Raw genomic sequence first — 19,259 nt, 5'->3', positions numbered from 1 at the left:
ATGTAAACTGTAAATACATTATTTGGGGTTTTTTTTAATTAATATTATTCCACTTATTTAAAAATACTGCGGTGAGCAACGTTTTAATAAAGTCTAAACTGTAAAAAAAAAAATCTGCTCAAAATGCAAATTAAAAAAATAATAATAACATCAGAGGCAGTGTTACTCAGTGAAGCCTTTGAAAATGTTGTGTTATTTACCAGCCTGGCTCTTAATTGATTATTTCTCTTAAAAGTGAGGATAATAGAGACTTGATCATGTTTTGCTTTTCATTATGAAAAGCGAATTGATTTTTTTTTTTTCCCAGATAGAGTAAAAATCAATTTTTGTCAGCGTTTTTTTTTTTTAAACTGGCATAAATCTTGTTTTTTGTCTCTTTAAATTCCCATTGGACATCATATGTGATGTATCATACTGAGGTGGTGCAAAGGTCTATGAGCCTTGTGGGAAAACAAAAAAAGACTATACAACCCTACAGGTTTTTTTCTGATTTAAATTTCTTTTAAATTTGCCTATTCTGCCTTAGGATTTCCATAATTGTGCTTTTCCATACCCGCAATATTCATCTTCCGAGAGCTGTGTTGGGTTTACGGCAGCCTGTAACCCAAAGGTTGCACTTAAAACACTTGTTGGCTGAGGATTTTTCCCTCTACAAAATCTCAGCCTCATAATGTCCTACTTTTACATTCTTCTGTCATTTCGAATGGGGCCACATTGCAAGGGAGTCCCATGTTTAGTTCAAGGACTTATTCATTATGTGCCAAGGCAACAAAATACATGCAAACCATGGCGATCGCAGGGTGTAAAATGTTCAGTCTTGCAGGTGTAAGACATTTTCCAAAAGCTGCATGTCTTTCCCAATGAGCTAACCTTTACTTTAGAGACCCCTGCATCCCCTCTTCAGGATGAGAAGGCCTTTCTGACACCTCATCCTCTAATCCAAGCACAGATGCCACTTTCATGTGCTGAAATATTGCACTCACAGGCCGAGCAAAGCAAAGTTTCTTTCCTTCTTTTTTTTTTATTTATTTTTTTTTGGTTGAAACCCGCCTCAGGGTCGAGACCTCAGTAATCTAGATCTTGAGCAAATCTGACAACGAGAGCATCCGCCCCGTCAGTGATGAACGACTCATCCTTGCCCACTGCAATGCCCCCCCCCACACACACACACACCTGGGTCCCACACAGGTGCTCAAATCTTAACCCCATTCCCTCAGCCCCAATTGCGGGGAGGCGTCAGAGAGGGAGGGATGAATGAGTGGAGAGCGAGGAGGAGGAGGAGGGAGAAGGCGACAAGAGGAGGTTTTTGTGTTAGAGGAGAATGGGGATTAGTCCTGATGTAAGCAGGGGCAGCCCGGGGGTCACCCCCCCAAAAAAAAGCCCATCAAACAACCCCAACCCCCCCAGACTAATTCCCATTTGTGGACGACTTAAAAACAAGAGGGCAACATGGATGCAAATAATACGTGATGAAGCTGTTTCCATGGAGATCAGGTGTTTAAACTGAAGGGATTTATTAATCCTGGATGTTCCCTAATGTGGTTAACCTTAAGATCAGATCAGCTTTTAAGTTTCTTTGGCCAAGAAAAAAACAAACAAAAAAAAGACATTTGCTTATACCAAGCTTGACAAGTACATAAAAATATGACATAAAATGAAATAAAGTCTGACAAAGCTGTATAAATATGAAGATAGGGTCATTTTAAAGGAATAACACGTACATTTTTTTCTGATTTGTGGCAGACATGAGACACTTTATTTGCATTTACACACGACTGGGCAAAAATGAATAAATGTGAATTCTTGTTTTGTCATTGTTTTTAAATGATTTTTTTGGCAAATGAATTACTCTCAAATTACGAGTGTAGGAAGGTGCTGTAACCGTAACTGTACAGAAGAGTACAAAAAGAATAATTACACTTAATAAATATTGAAAAAGCAACCAGAAGAACTTCTAAACAACAGCTCCACAAGGCCTGACATCTTATATTAATACATGCCTGTTGTTAACACGATATGAATCTGTCATTTTAAAATTATTACGGGGCATATCACAACACCTCTGATCCCCGTGGAGGAAATTTAAGGCGAGATTCAAAGCCTGTAAAAGACCTGTTGTTCAGACTTCATGATGCATTAACTGACCAGGTAATATTTGTTTTGCTGCAAGTTATCTGTGTGTCCAAAAAAGATGCTCGTACCCTTGAATTCCTTGACAGATTTAAGGGAATTTAAAAGGTAAAGCCAGACAGAGTGAGAAAAGAAAGAATGTGAATGTGGGGTGGGGGGGGGGGGGGTGGGGGGGGGCGCATTTATTAGAACTCTTACAAGATGGAAAAGTTTTTGCTCGGTGTGATGAAGCTTGGGTGGATTTTTTGCGCAACTATTACTGTAGAAATGAGGAGCACGAATTCACTTAACCTTTTAAGATGCGTCGACATTTTCCTCCAAACATCAAATCCATGACTGGGCGAGTCACTTTACTGATATGATAATCACGGCTTCATGTTTGTCCTCAGTCAGGTTCAGGTAAGAATAAAACAAAACATGTGCAGCTCTTTGAAGGCAACAGTCAAATGTTGATGGGATGGGATGTTTGATGGGTCTGGTCCACTCAGGATGCTCCCATCACTGAGGCCCAGGGTGTTGGGTGTTGGGGTGGGGTTCGTGAGTGGGGTCGGGGGATGGCTGGGGGGGGGGGGGGGGCATCCATAGCCATGTGTCTGCAGCTTTTCATCCCGTCCTCGTGTTCTGCTTGGCACATGCTTGGACACCACTGCTGTGGCACTTTCCAACTCCAACATAGACTGGCATGCACCCCCCCCAACCCCTTCGCCCCTCTATCCAGCCATCCCGCGTGCTCCCGGTGTCCTAAACGAGGCTAATCGGCACCAGTTTATCACGCCTCCACATATTTCCCTCCCTCTCCTCCTATAAAAACCCTCACCTCCGACGTTGGACCCGGTTCTGTCATGGGAGATTACGGGGGACCGATTGCACAAGACCGAATGTGGCGCGAGGAGATTAGCCGGGACGCCATAGAAAATAGCAACGGGGCCAACGGATTCCTCGCGAGGGGGCCTTATCGTGCAATTACACGTTGACACGTTTTAACCATTTTTCAGCCTCTTAATCCGAGGGCCCCCTCCTCCCCTCCCCTCCCCTCCCCTCTCCAAAAGCAGACCTATCGGTGCTGAGGGAGCCTCTCTCCCATCACTCCGCCGCAGAGAAGTGAAAAGTCTGCCTCATTTTCTCCTTTTTCTCTCTCCGCGTCAGCCACACTCTCACATTTTGGTTTCATACGTTTAAAATGAGGGGGAGAAGAAAACAAACAAATAAATAAATAAATAAATAAAAACCCACCAATGAGAGGTTGTTCACACTTTGTCTTGCTTTCAAAAAGTTTAAAGCTAAATTTGTTTTTTTTAAAAAAAGAAGAAAGAAATATGGTTTAAGAGTTTTTTAAAGTCAAGATCACTGAGGCAATACACAAAACAGTTTAAATAAGATTAAAAAATAACGAAGAACCTTGGCCACGGTTTCTTTAAGCAGCCCGTCAAACTTCAACAGAGTCAGAGTTTGAACTTACTGTTACTTAGCATTATAGAAACCCATTTACTGTAAAACTACTGTAAAACAATACTTACACAGAGGACTGTTTGTTCACTCTACCCATGTTGTTCAAACCTTTAAATATATATATAAAAAAAGACATGACCTCAGTTTTCTGTACAACAATGTGCAGCTCTGTGTTTTCATTAAAACTTATTTTGTACCTTTTTCAGTGTTTTGCAGCTTGTTAACAAGCTCGTTCTTCAGCTTAACGTGAACAAATCGGGCTCAAGGCCAAGGGAGGAGAATGTATGCTTGCAGTTCAGAGGGAGAAAACAAACACACAAGTACAATATTTTCATTCTACTGCAGAACAAAATGACTGCGACATAAGCGGTGATCTTTCAGTTTTCCTCTGACAATCGTATAAGATGACTCAGTCCTGCTTCGGTCGACGCTGATGTCAAAAAAGAAAAGAAAAAACAAACAAAGAAAAAACTTAATGAACTCATTTAAATCTTATGTAAAAACTTCATACCGTGTGCACAGCCTCCAGGCATCAAATGGACTGCATGGCGTGTTGTTCCACCATGCTGCTCAATTCAATTAGGGCCTTTCATGACAATCAATTAGGGAGTGCCCCCTGGATCTCCCCGGGGGCCTATAATCATCACACACCGTCTGCTCAGGCAGCCCACCAGTAACAAGGACAACTCAGTGACTGGGGGGGCCGCTGGGAGCCACGAGGAAGACACTTTGTGGTTTATTTCAAGGCTGTGTGTTAAATATAGATTTTGAGAATTTAGGTTTTCAGATCATCAGTATCAGTTTTTTTTGTGCATGTGATTGCTGATTAAAATAATTAAATTTAAAATTGAGCTATTCTGAAGCCACATCCTCTCTCTGTCTGTGGTCACCTCTGCGTGGTCTAACTCAGTATCCTGCCCACAGCACAATCCAATTGGTTACACGTCACTAGTAACGGCCAATCAACTTTGAATACTCTGACTCTGTTGTTAAATATATGTAATCGAGTAAAAAAAAAATCAATATTTGCCCCCAAAATGTAGTGGGAAAGAGGTATAAAGTAGGAGATAATTGAAATATTCAAGTAAAAGTACAAGTACCTCAAAACTGGTCAAGGACAATACTCCAGTAATACATTTCATCAAAATTCAAAATTTTGACTCACAGATTTTTGCTTTTACTTTTTACTAAATAATGGGTTATTGGTCTCCTTGGTTACTAATAACTTGTGTCCTCATCAGAAAGAAAGAAGACACCAAGTACATTCACTGACGGTGGAGGAGTAAGTACTCAACATATCAACTTTTTTTTTTTCATTGGACAGACAGTGCATAGCACACATTGTATTAGCTCAATAAACCCACACAGATAAGGAAATTGTAACATTCCAATCCATGAAAGAAGTCATGCGCTATAAAATACAGTGTCACAGAAAAAAAAAAGTATTGAATCTTCTAAAATGAATTTCTTTAATACTCTTTGGAGAAGCCCATGTTTGCAATGGCAGCTTCAAGTCGCTTCCTGTAAGAAAGTAATCTCTGATAGTGTTCAGGTGGGCACTTTGGCTCTTGAAGATTCCTGACTGAGGGCCACAAATGATTCTCAATCTTCATTTCCTTCCAAAAATGTTCTGTCGGTTGCTGATTGATTAGAACATTCCAACACCTTTGGTCTTAATCACATGTATATAGCTGCATTGGAAATACTAACATTTATTTCCCTCACTGTCTGACTAAATAACCGTGATGAGCTTGGGCAGGCGGAGCGGTCACAAATAGGATGGTGAAGGAGACCAATAATGTTCTCTTACACCTTTGCGTTTTATCTTGTAAATGACTGGATACTGCAGATCAAAAAAAAAAAAAAAAATCAACTTGTGACGAAGGGTCGCATACGCTGCAACAAACACCAGGAACCTACAAGAACTGAGAGGTTTTTTGCTTTTAGAGGTTCTGCTCACAGGTTCCTCTGATTGTCGGCAGGTTACTAAATAAACACTTTGATTTCCATTCTGAGTGCTGAGAGTTGAGATGTTTCGCCAGTGTAGTCAGCTCCACTCGAAACACAGCGTGAGGACCGGAACTGACCAGGGTCCTGAAATGAACAAGTTGCAATACCCCCAGAGGATAATTTTACTACTGCGCGTTCTCTGGGATCTCTCAGAATGGATTCCCTTAGAACTTACTTCAACAACTGCAGTTTGTATTGTTCTTCCCTTTTTTTTAAGGCCTTCAAGAAATAAAAAAAAAGTCCTTGACCTAACTTGACAATACAACATCCAGCATAATAAAGCATTTTAATATCTCAGGACAGTCAATGTTCTGATTAAAAACTCCTGACAGGAAAATACTAACACTTTAAACCTATTTGTGTCTGCTTTCAAAGAAAATATCAACATTTAGAAATACTGAATTTAGACGGAAATGTTAAATGATAGGAAAAACGTTCTGAAAACCCGAAAACACGCGAACAATGGTACATGAGGAAAGCTTCGGTGTTTCTGGCTTTACAACAATTAGAAATGCAGGAGCAAAAAAAAAAGCACAATCACCTCAAACGCCACACGGTTCTTTTCCTGGTGGAAAGGTTGAGGCACTTTGGAGAAGAAAGAAACAAAGAGAGGGAGAAGGTGGAGGGGTGGGGGGCAGAAATGGAGAACAGGAAATACTAACATGATTACAACAGTAGCTCGGGCTCAGGTAATCACTGGAGTTAAAAGGTCTCCTGCCAGCCCAGAGGCCAACGAACTGCTCTCTCCCTTTCACCTCTGTGGAGGGGAACTCTGTCATTTGCAGATTGCAGGTGAGATCTGGTTCAAGTCTGTCCAACCTCCCAGCAGTCTGGCCGCCAAAAAAACACTGGTCAATTAGTGCCAATCATCAGCAAAGGTGCCGTAATTATTTAGTGGTGTTTGACATGGGGTGACCTGCGTGTGTGTGTGTGTGTTTGTGTGAGAGGGAGAGAGTTTATATTTCCAAGATCTGGGTATTAAACAGCAAATGCAGGCATATTCTCGGTTAAATCTACAAAAAGTTACAAATCACAGCCTTTGAACTTGTGTTGAACGCACCTCTGACATCTCGACGTTTAGCATTTAGAGAAAACCTTCTTTTGAAATCCACATTAGTGATTTTGAATGAGTGAAACAAGCAAGGAACGAGTGGGCAAAGAGAATCGAATTTGCCCCGCGGCTCTAGTTTCCTGAGTCTCTAACACAGGAAATGAACTTTGTATTTATTTGCTACTTAATCCACAGAGATATAACCTGTGGAAAGCCTGTGCATACAGTATGAACGCTGATCCCGTGATCCCTTGGGTCCTGTGCACTGAGGGTGGGACCTCCAGATGGGAGGGTGGATTCGGCTTAGTAAGGTGCATTGCGCGAACCCTAACAAGTCCAGATGCCCTAAGAATTTACTACACAGACCATGACCTGGATGACTGAGAACCTTCACCGACCTGACTTTGGTTTTCTCTTCTGAATCAGATCGGACAAAAAAGAAAAAAAAAAAAGAATACAAACTTAATTATCCTGTACACACACGTTTCGATTTAAAAGTCGTGTTTTATTACGTTTTATCAGCGTCCAGTTTGCTGTTATAAGAGGCATCATGAGGTTTTAATTCATTGTTTTCTGAGGAAATACTATCCACCAGTGACCACACTGACTCCAGCTTTTCAAACGGGCCATGCAGCTTTAAGAATTTGTGTAGCGAAGGATGTGTGTGTGTGTGTGTCTGTGTGCACGTGTGTGTGTGTTTGGGTAAAACAATATGCTAATCTCCGACGTGGAGTAGAGGGATTTGCTGTATAAAGGAGAGAGAGAGAGAGGAGCATGCTTGTTAGCGATAGCCTGGCTGAAGATTCCTACACACACCCACCTCTCTGATCCACTTCCATAGGCCTTCTAGAGTGTGTGTGTGTGTGTGTGTGTGTGTGTCTGAATAAGTGCAAACTGTTGGAATATGTGGTTTGATCTATACATGCTTTCCTGTTTCTGTGTCACTTGCGGATGTTGCATATTGAATGTGTCCTGTGTGTGTGTGTGTGTGTGTGTGTGTGTGTGTGTGTGTGTGTGTGTACAGGAGGATGATCTGTGTTGGCAGCCAGTAGTTGTGGACTCAGATTAAACATGGAGAGGGATTCAGTCTGAGGGTATTTACAGATTCTCATTATAGCCTTGGAATATGACACACACACACACACACACATGCACACACATGCACAGCCGTGCACACGCACTCATCCTAATCTTATCACCTATATAGCTTAATCTTTTTACTGTGATTAAACCGAATTTGAATGGAACATATTTTTACTTTTCTAACCTGGTTTCTTTGCAGGAAGTTGAACGCACCTGAAAGTGCACAAGGCTAAATTCAGAAGGTAATCATAGCAGGTGATAGGTGGGTTTTGTGCAGTGCATGCTGGGATATGTTCTTGTGCCCCACGGCGCTGAAGAAGAAGAAGAAGAAATAAGAGCAGGTAAAGCGTACAAATAAATGAGTCTATTCCTGTATGGTCTGTCAAGCTTATCTGACAATTAAAATTTCTCTTTCATTATTTTTTTTCTTTGTCTCACTTCCCTCTTAAAACTCAAATCATAGTTTTCATATCCACATAGCCGCGACGGGCCGAGTGATGGTACGGCATAAGGTCTGCAGCGGGGTCAGACAACAGCTTTGAGGAGAATCTAACAAAGCATTTCCACTCGCGGTGAATTAACAATGAAGAAACCCTGCCGCAGGTTCACCGTGTTACGTTATATTTACATTGTGCAAAATCCCACAAGTTCTCAAAACAGTAACCGTGCTGGTGGAAAAGGTGTGATTCAGCCCTGATTTACTCCTTATTGATTGAAGTATACAGGCAAGTACATTAGCAGAGCGTCTTAGAGGGACCATGTAGAGTTTTTGACCACTAGGAGCGCTACAGAGCGTTGTGTTCTCCTTCTGGTTTCACGCTGTTCCGCTTGAGGGAAACGAAATAAGCGTTTTCGGCAAACCTCAGCGGTAGTTTGTGGTCAGGAAAAAAAATTAATGGCAACATGACAAAACCCACAGGGTACCTTTAAATGAGTGCACAAGGTTGATGAGAAACCTGCTTATGTCTTTTAAGCGGCGCCACTGTGTTCAGTCTCAAACGTATCCTTTAAAGTAATATTAATTTATTGACACCAAATGACCTTATACAGTTGATGTGATGAACAAGATACAAAATTCTTTCTGCTTTGTTTTGGTTTCTATTAACTTCTGTGTCCATAGCTAAATGTTCCACTATGTTCACCAGATACTCTCTAACTGTTGGGCAGATAGCATACAATAGAATGAGCTTAAATGACCTGTAGGGCAGTATTCAGTGATAAAGTATTAAAAAATATTGAGTGCAGTTTTAACTTCTTTTTTTTTTTCATGGAAATGTTTCAACTGAAAAACAGTGAATAGGAGCACAAAAATATTCGCAGTTGTAAGTTTTCTAAAGCCAATATGAATGGAACCCTCAGAGGTCAGCTGTGTGTGTGTGTGTGTGTGTGTGTGTGTGTGTGTTTAGAAAGGATCACAGTTTAAATGTGTCAGTTTAATGAAAAAGACTTCCAGAACAGAAGGAAGCAGGTGAAACCAGGCTCGATGCTCGTGTCAAACATCCCCTGGAGGAAACTTTACACAATGTGGCCATTGTTGTGACACGAACTTTTTCTTTTCTTTTTTTTTTTTTTTTTTTTTTGAAGTAGACAACTTGGTCGACGGCGAGGAGAAGGAGGGAGCGATGGCGAGGGATGAGAAAAACAGAGGGAGGCTGGAGCTGTGCTGAAACACAACGGGAGCATCCATCCTTTAACCGGTGGGGAGTTATCGCCCGACGACAGAGCCTTTGCAAACGCTTTAAAAAGCACATTTGAAGATGTATTAGTGCATCCCTGAATCCACTTGCTGCCAATAGGGGGCTGTTCGCTGGGCTTTGTGCATGTCTATGTGTATATGTATGTATATATGTTTGTGTGTGTGCGTGTGTGTGTGTTGTTTCTCTTTTTTTTTTTTTTTAGCTTCCTCCAAATTCCCTTAGCGAGCGTTGCTAAGGTGCTTTAGGGATGGGATTAGCTGGAGGCTCGTCACACATTCCATAACAGAAAAAAAAAAGGATGGAGAGACACAGAGAGATAGTGAGGAAGAATTAAAGGAAGAAAAGGGGAAATGGAGGGAGGAGAGAGTGATGACGGAAAGACTGGAAAGAAGAAAGTAAGGGAGGAAGAAGAAAGAAGAAGAGGCCGGACAAAGTAGAGTAGGAGGGGGAAATGAGATGACAGGAAACAATGAAAAGACTGTAAAAATGAAAGGAAAGAGGAGGGAATAATAGAAAACGGAGCAAGGAATTGATTTGAAGGGGAGAAAGGAAGAGACAAAGAGAGAGGGATGGGGGAATGACGGAGAGAGAGAGAGGAGTGGGGATGAAGGCAAGTAGCGACGGAGGGTGAGACGACACAAGACGACGAGGGAGGGGGAGGCGAGAGAAGGAGGGAACGGAGGAGGAAGAGAGGAAAGAGTAGGAAGAAAGAAGGAAGAGGAGTGAGCTTGCTGACTGTTGCATCAGCCTGTTAACCGAGGGGCAATATGATGAGAATAAGCTGCATAATGAAGCGTGGAGGCAGCTGTAGAAATGTGTCCAGGAAGCCACCTTGTCTCCTCTTCGCCGCTCCGAAGGATTTTCAAACATCACAGCAGTCTGGCAGGTTTGGCATCCCCGGTTCACACGACACCGAAGATTAAAGACACGGCAGGCAGATGAAACTGTTAATCTTCAAGATCCTGGTTTATTTTTGGGGGTGATGTTTGTAGGGATGGCCAGCCAATCATACGCTGTGGGCGGCGCTGAGTCGTAGGATTTTTTTTTTTTTTTTTTCTTCCAGCAAGGCCTCCAGATTGAGTGGCAGTACAGACTCCAGACTCCAGACTCCAGACTTAGTCCTCTTAGAAGACCCCAAAAAACATAATGTCCTTTGGAAACACTTGACATTTTTGTAGATTCTCTGCAACGATATCCATATTTGAAGCTTTGTAGTCTGCCACAATCATAGAGTAAACTGCAACTGGTTGCTTCATGCAACCCAAACACAAGTGAGCTTCAATAGCCTTGTGAATAGTTGTCTTAAGGATCAAAATAAAGTTTTCCTCCTCTGGATGAACTTACAGCTGGATGAACTTACAGCTAATATTGACTTACTTATGCTAGATGAACTTGTGCCTGACATGCGAAAACCAGTCAACCCCCCCCCCCATGACGCAGCTTAATACATTCAAGATCTTTAAAAGTCCCAAAACCACTTTTCACCCGCTGTCTAATGAAGCTCAACCGAGCTGAGGTCCTTATTCATCAGCCAAGTGCATTTCCATCTTTTTTTAAAAGAAAAGTACTGCTTTTGTAATTTGGTACATAAGGACTTGCAGAAATGTCCTCAGAAATATTAAGTATGATGTTTTATTTTGAATTATTTTCTGACGGGCACAGATGAGGTCGGTTCATTTCTCTACGTTTTGCTTCACTTTTAGAGTCCGTGCATTTGGCGCGTTTGCAGGTTGAAGCATGGGGGGGATAAGGCTAATACCTGCTGCTTAGGTGTGGTCTGTTAGATCTCCTGTTACCTGGCCCTCCACTGCAACCCGAGCCTCCTCTGTTTGGACAAATTGTCACAGTGAACCGAGCTGTCAGGCAGCCAGATTTCCCTCTCAGTTTATCTCCATCTCTCTGTTTATTTCTGTTTACACATCACTCACTTTCTCTCTCCCTCTCTCTCTCCCTCTCTCTCTTTTTATAATGCATATGAATCGAAGGATAAATAGAATAGAAATATAAGCATTCTATATAAAAACTTTCACGAAGAAGTGAAGTCAAAATCAATGGAAACATTTTTAGAGATTAAATCCTTTCTTACCTTCGAAGCAAATAACTTTTTTTCCTTTGGATTCAAGAATATAAATGTTCATAAAACCTTTCAGAATTGTTCTGAATTGTTCTTCTCTCTCACTATGTCACTGTCTTTCTTTCTCCTTCCTTCCATCCATCCATCCATCCGTTTAGGGTTTCCATGATCTCATTATGCGTCTATGAAAAGGGACAGGTAATGCAATCTGGCATGGCATTGCATGTGTGTGTGCATGCGTGTGTGTGTGTGTGTGTTCGTTCATTGCCTGAACAACAGTCAACAGAGTCTCTATTTCACCCACTTATCTCATCTAGAAATAATCATCTAATCAGGTGCACACACACACACACACACACACACACACACAAACTTGTTTAACCCCTGACTCTTTAGCTAAATACTTACCCAACCCCAACTCTCACCCTGAGAGGTTAAACATGCTAATGAGCCACAACGCTGCATTGGTTGACATGTTCCTTCATTACCATCAGCACACACTGTAGCTCATTTTGAGTCATCCATCCATCCATTTTCTATACCGCTTATCCGTCAGGGTCGCGGGGGAGCTGGAGCCAATCCCGAAAGGGCGAAAGGCGGGGTACATCCTGGACTGGTCGCCAGTCAATTGCAGGGCCAACACACAAAGACAGACAACCACACACTCTCACACTCACACCTAGGGGGCAATGCAGAGTAGCCAGTCAACCTAATGTGCATGTTTTTGGTATTGTGGGAGGAAGCCGGAGTACCCGGAGAAAACCCACGCAGGCACAGGGAGAACATGCAAACTCCACATAGAAGGGCCCAGACCGGGATTCGAACCTGGAACTCGATAACCTCCTCATGCGTATTTGGGATTGGTCTTTTCATAGGACCATTTCATAGGATCATTTTACCCTACCATAAAAAAACCCAATGTCTCAAATCTATAGAAAGGGAATTGAGTCTCTGCAATATGACTGTGTGTGCAGACTCACAACTTCTGACAACACTGTGTGTTGGCCTTGTTCTTCAAACTTGATATAAAGAAATCCTTCACCTTCCTCTACATTACATCAGAGGCAAAAAAAACAGCAAAAAAAAAAAAATGCTCATATAATGTCATTTCCAGCATCTTAAATAGATGCGTTTGTATCTTTCCAAAATAATGCTCAGTTGGCAGGTGCCTTATGATATTAAAAATCACATATTGAACCGCTGTAAACATGCAGCGGCGAGAGAGCTGAAAAATAGATCAATCTCGCCGATGGGGAGAGAAGAAGGAAAAAAAAAAAGCAATGAAAAGAAAGGGAGAACGAGGGAGGGAGGCCGATCGACTGTAGCTTTGACCTCTCGGCGCACACAAAGCTCCCCTCCCTCTATAAAAAAAAAAACATCCGAGCCCTCCACGGCCAGGGCATTTTACTGTATCGTTTGCCCCCCCCCCGCCACCCCATCTCCCGCACCCTCTCAGCCACCCACCCCACATGGCTGGACAGCTGATGAGTTGGAGTTGAGGACTAAAAGCTCCCGCAGGGCGAGCAACAATAGGACTCCTGCAGCCAAGGGAAGGAAAGTGCTGTCTCTCTCTCACTTTCTTCCTCACTAACTCTCTCTCTCTCCTCTCCTTCACTGTAGGGAGACATTATGGAAGTCATTATTCTGGCCCTCCAAGTTGCCACAGAAGCTTCGGGACTTTGACCTGGCGTGTTGTGTGTATGTGTGTGTGTGTGCATGCATGCGTGTGCGTACATGAGCCCTGCAGGATTTCTCACAGCCCCACAGAGCGCGAGATGAGGAGAATTAAGAATAATTTTTCCCTTGCAGAGTCTTGACTTTTTTTTTTTTTTCTTTTCCCCTACTAAGGACAAGTGTCACACATTTCGCATTGGTGGTGGACACACCGATATGCACATAAACTCACACACAGACACACCGGGTCTGAGGTGAAGAAATCAAATAAATAATGAGTCTTCAAATGAGGAACAAGTCCACACAGTGTAAAAAAAAAAAACATACATCAGCACCACTGTAAACATGTCTTATTTTGAAATAAGTGCATCATGAGCAGTAGGTAATCTTTTCTGTTTTTGTGTTTTCAGCTTGAGTTTGTACGGAAGTTGGCTTAAATGAATTCAAATATGCATACACAGTTACATTTATAATGGGAACGTGGTTATATCAGTTCTATTTTCTTGTAACATATTGAGGAAATGTTGTTAATTAACATATGTGGCAAATAGCAGTTAAATGCCTCCCTAAAAGTGCTTCTCAAGCCTGGAGTGCAGACCCGAGCTGTGGTGTCAGACTCCATCCGCCTCACCCATCTCCTTGTGTCTCTGATGTATCTCTGATCTCAGTTGTAATCAGTAGCTGATCACAGCTGTTGGCTGTTGGGCAGCGTGTTGATCAAAACTGATCAACAGTTGGGATCTCATAGAAGTAGATGAACAAATTTCTGATATCTGTCAGTCTTTTTGATGTGAACACACTTATTGTGCAACCTTTTACAAAGGCTAGTTTTAGATAAATTCCCCCGCACTATTTTAGGCTGTTTGCAAGGTTCATTATCGGAAGGTAGGTTGGCTTAATTTAAACTTTTATGCCTGCTATGCAACGATTCAGCTTTGAAAAGTGTTGCTGTTTATGTGCGAATTATTTCAAAGCTAGATTGGGCTTCTATTGAAAGTACCATTTCAAGTATCCAATATACTTCATGTTTGTCAGAAGTTATATCTTCCTTCTCTCCTGGAAAATGTGCTGAAGATTAGTGCTGTGACTGAAACAGAAACAATATGTGCTTTCACAGTACAGTTTAGCCCAGCACGCTGCTGCAGTGGGAAAAGCACAAGAGGTTCATCCAGCTCAGGTTATCTTTGCATACGTTCAAAAATGTCAGTTCCAATACCAGTAAAAACCCCAGTGGGAGCAAATTAACAGGAAATGTTGACCATCAATCATTTACTAGGACATAGAATTTGATGTGGAACCCATAACCCAAGGTGAGCAGTTGCACAGAAGACCAATTCAGATTTGAAGTGTGCTACTTCCCAAAGGACTTAATTGCTATTTGTAATTTGCTATTTTCCGTCGCCAGTTTTGGGTCAACCAAAAACACCTTTTGACACTAGTCAGTCTGGACAGTAACAATCACTGTACAAACTGGCACAAAATCTGCTACAGTTTTCTCGAGTTTTGCTAACTTCCCTTTTTGTTTTTTTGTTTTTTTGGTTTTTTTTCCCACAAAGAGGTTGCAGTAGTTGTTTATTCTGTCAAGAATATAAACATGCTCATGTGAAATGTTAGACTCCTCCTACCTTTTGGTCTTTGGCGAAAAAATTCTGCACACAACTATATTGTCATCGCCATATTATTGCTGTATTTGTCATGTTAAACATCATCATCAGAGGTTTCTTTCTCCCGTTATCACCTCTGCCTTCGTCGTGATCACCAGCACCTTTATCATCACCCTCATCATCATCATCATCATCACTGCTGTCGTCGTCCCCCTTCATCATCCTGACCTCGTCGTCCCTTTCCTCTTTAGGCCCCTTGATTGTTCTGGACCTCTTGTATCTTTTTAGCCAGTGTCTGAAGAGGGCCTTTAGCTTTTAGGCTGAGCGACTGATAGTTAGAGAGAAATGGGGATTTAAAAAAAAAAAAAAAAAAAAAAAAATGGAAGAAAGAGGGGAATCAAGATAGAGGCTGTAATAGCAGACACGCAGCAGGAGGGCTGTTTACTGTCACTGAGGGAGGACAAGAGGGAGATGGAGGGAGATGGACAAGAGCAAAAGAAGGAAGATTAGGTGGAGATGAATGAAAAGAGACGGGGGGACCATTGGGGAGAAGACAGACTGTGTAGGTTCCATATAGTGGCAGAAAATGTTTCTCTATGCTTATACCATCACAGACTTCTTCAATATTGTAGCACCCACTGTACAGTCACAAAGAATGTTTATGTGACTTCTGTGAATTGTAAGTCACGTTAGTCGGTGAAGAAAATGGCTACCCGGACGAGTCTTGCTTTGTGGTGTCTCTTGCTTTTATCCGACAGCCACATATGAAGTTTGCACCTTTTTTACGCTCAATCTTTGTACTCGTTTATGTTTTTACTGCACTGTACTGCTGTGTGCTGAGAATTGTATAGGGAGAGAAATGAAAATACACTATACAGACAAAAGTACTGGGACACACCTTTATTATATTACATTGAATTTAGGTGTGGTATGGGGCTGTTGTTCAGGGTTTGGGCTCGGCCCCTCACTTCCAGTGAAGGGAAATCTTAATGCTTCAGCATACCAAGATATTTTGGACAATGCTATGCTTCCAACTTTGTGGCAAGCGTCATAAAGACATGGTTTGGTGTGGAAGAACTTGACTGGCCCACACAGAGTCCTGACCTCAACCCCATCCAACTGGAACAGAGATTGTAAGCCAGGCCTTTTGGTCCAACATCAGTGTCTGACCTGCTCTACTCTACTGCATGAACGTCCACAAAGTCCCACAGAAACAATCCAACATGTTGTGGAAAGCCTTCACAGAAGAGTGGAAGCTGTTAGAGTGCAAAGCTGTCTATGTATTTAGAATGAGATGTCATTAAAGTCCCTGTTGGTGTGATGGTCAGGTGCCCCAGTACTTTTGTCTATATAGTTTAGATACTAACTCCACTGTGTAACTTATTGTTTTTAACAACCACATTCACGATCTGTTTCAGGGGAATCCAGAAGCGATATAAGGCCAGATGGGATATATAATCCCTCCAGCATCTTCTAGTTCTGTCCTCTTCCAGTTGGTCATAGCTCGAATACCTCCGAGGCGACACACCCAGGAGGCATCAAGATGACCAAATCCACCTCTACTGGCTGCTTTCAAGGTGAAGGAACAGAGGTTCAAACTTCTTTTTTACATCCTCTCTCAGAGTGAAAAATATGTTAGATTAGATTCTTTATTGTCGTTGTCATTAGACACAATGAAAAACAGTTCAGCAACACCATCTTTTGTGTTAGATATTTAACTTGACACTGTTGTTTTTCAGCCTAAGCTTTTGTCCTTCACTACTTTGGTGACACCATCGGCTCTTTCTCTCTTACACTTATGTTTCCACATTTGGAAGTTTTCAAGTTTTCTCAAACTGAAGTAACTACCTAAAACCTAATCAGCTGACTTGTGGCTGCGTTTTCGTTTTCACCGTAACAACCTGCCCACCAAAAAACACCGCAAAAATAACAGCAGAATTGGTTCTAGACAAAGTTCTATTTCACAAGCACTTTGTAGGGAGTCGACAGTGTTTTCTCTGTAAAGGTTGTTTTTCTTTATTGTCATCACGTCTCTCGACACGTTAAACGTTTCATGAAATCCGATACAAGGTGACCACCGCTGTCTTCCATTTCAAATGCACATGTAAGTAAGTCTTAGTGACTGAACGATGGTTACTGACGCACTCAGAGTGTATCGAATGTTTTGCAGACTGGCCCTGCCCACATTTAGCCCGTTCATCTTTCGCAGATGCAGTCGTTTTAAGATGCTTCATTTTCTCAGAGGAGGCCTGCCCCTGTCTATATCCGCCATAGGTCAAAGCAAGAATGAGCGGTCAGGGTAAACTGAGAGAAAAAGAAAGAAAATACAAGAGAATGCTAAGAAAAAGAAAAAACTTTTAAGAAGTAAAGTTAACATTTGGAAGTTTTGCATTAACCTCAGAAACTAAGCATTAAAGATTCTGTATAACATTTCTATAAATTGTGATCATAAAAAAAAGGCCTGGTCAATAAGGATGAACTGCAGGTCACCTCTTTAAATTGTTAGCGCTATTCCTATGGCATCTGAAAATCCTTGAACGATTGTGGATTTCATAAGAATAAAATAAGAACATTTGTGAAAGGGAATCGATGGCCTTGAAAGTACTTGATGTGCTTCAACAACCGTATAATGTATCATTTATTTAAAAGTTGGTGAACTATACATTCTGATGACTTTGAGAGCTCTCATACTGCAGATGAAGTTGAGGCTTTTATTTTGAGATGCCAAATGCATTCGTAGCCATGAAATCCAGATGACAAGTATGACCTAAAACACATGCAACCAAGGAGGTTAAATAAGGCTCACAGTAGATATAAATAATTTAACCACTGCTCTTAGGACTGTTTACTAAAAACATCTAATAGAGAATATTCACACCGTCCATGGCAACAGCTTTTTTGTCTTTTTGTCAGACCAGCCCCAAAACCCAAAGCAGCAAATCATCCCATTTGATTACTTCACGTACCGGAGAGAATGTTTGGTGTTTTTAAAAATCAATTTTCTGCCGAATGGCTAATTGCTTCATCAGTTTATGGCTGCGCTGGAGCTTGTATGGAGGTAAAACTCAGCTGCACGGCACCACGGTTGTATCAAAGGGGCTGGATGTTGTCCTGACACGCCATTCAAAAGCTGCTCATTGGGTGTAATTAATAAAAAATGGGTATTTTTTAGCTGGCACGAGAGTCTTCTAATATAATGACAACAAAGTATTTTTCAATAAGATCAAATAATGAAATAAACCTCTTTTTTTCCAAAATGTTGAACTGTGCCTTTAAACATGCTGTAGGTTGTTTCTGAAAAGATTTACTTGGAAAAGGTGCTTTTGGTCAACACCTCAGACGCTCTGAAGACAAAATGTCCATAGCATAGATTAAAGAGCACTTCCCATTCGTTCACAAAAACACTCTTAACCTCTAAGATTGCTTGTTATCAGATAACACGGCTCTGCACTGTACCCAGACCTCACTTATCCCCACACACACACACACTCTCAAGCTCTCACCTGTCGGGCTCTTCCAGCGTTCTTTACCTGCCACTGGGACCTGCTCCAACAACTGTCAATTATCCGTAAGCCAATCCCACAGGCGATTGACGAGCCAGTAGAGCCAGGGATCGGGTTTAGTCTCTTGGGGATCTGTGTGTGTGTGTGTGTGTGTGTGTGCGCGTGTGTGTCCCTGTGTGGAATCAACCAGTGACACTACTAAGCTCTGACTTCAAGCAGCTCAGGTTGACTAGAAGTCGATGTGCTGATAAAACTACCAAGTGTGTGTGTGAGTGAGATGGCTTTTGGGGGGGTGGGGGGACGGCATAGAAACCATGGGAACACATGGACACCGCTAATCCTTTAACTACCATTGAGGGAAACCACCATACACACACAAGAAGTCTGTTAGTCTGCATTTACCATCTGCTTCTGTTATGTTTTCTTAATTATGTGAAGGTAATATTTTTATTCGTTAATGTTAATTAAACAAAATGATGATCCAATTAGTCAAATCACTCAATAAAAGCTACTCCACCTAATGTCTGTTTGTCCTAATGTTTAAAAGATGCTGCACTTACTTTGTCGTTCAGGTGTCAGGATTCCGTGGAAAGAAATCGTCTGAAGTGTGTTTTTCGCTATTGCACAACGTGGGGCCTCTCAAGCACATCAGCAGCTGGTTGCTGCAGTGTTCGGATTTCTTATACTTTTCAAAATCAGGGTAAGGGATCAGAGAAAGTTACTGCGTAGCTGTGTGTACTTGTAACCACAACCTAACTGTGTTTTCCATGTATCATGCATGCAGCTATTATCACTGGACTGATGCCAAAAACAAGACAATGTGAAGGTCTGAGGATGACCCTTAACCTTATCTTACAGCCTCTGTGTGTGTGTGTGTGTGTGTGTGTCTTTGACAGAGAACTTGAGTGAATGCCGAATCAAAGAGGCAACTTTCAACTCCTATCAGATGTCTGCTGGGAGAGGAGGAGGAGGAGGCGGCAGCAG

General features: G+C 41.8%; 1 long non-coding RNA gene across 2 annotated transcripts in view; it reads left to right on the top strand.

Annotated features, from left to right (window-relative positions):
• Positions 1–19,253, top strand: part of LOC124055508 — an 83,331-nt gene extending 64,078 nt beyond the window's left edge. The window contains exons 3-7 of one of the 2 annotated variants that reach the window (XR_006842678.1): positions 7,665–7,734; positions 7,923–7,965; positions 9,308–9,420; positions 16,191–16,349; positions 19,172–19,253. This is a non-coding gene — a long non-coding RNA (uncharacterized LOC124055508). The remainder of the gene's footprint in view (positions 1–7,664; positions 7,735–7,922; positions 7,966–9,307; positions 9,421–16,190; positions 16,350–19,171) is intronic. The other variant, XR_006842679.1, reaches the window with a different exon arrangement.
• The last annotated feature ends 6 nt before the right edge of the window (positions 19,254–19,259 follow it).

This window comes from Scatophagus argus, chromosome 24 (assembly GCF_020382885.2).
Source record: "Scatophagus argus isolate fScaArg1 chromosome 24, fScaArg1.pri, whole genome shotgun sequence".
Classification (NCBI taxonomy): Eukaryota; Metazoa; Chordata; class Actinopteri; family Scatophagidae; genus Scatophagus; species Scatophagus argus.
The sequence above is the reverse complement of the archived record's forward strand: the minus strand, read 5'-3'. Positions and strand labels throughout refer to the sequence as shown.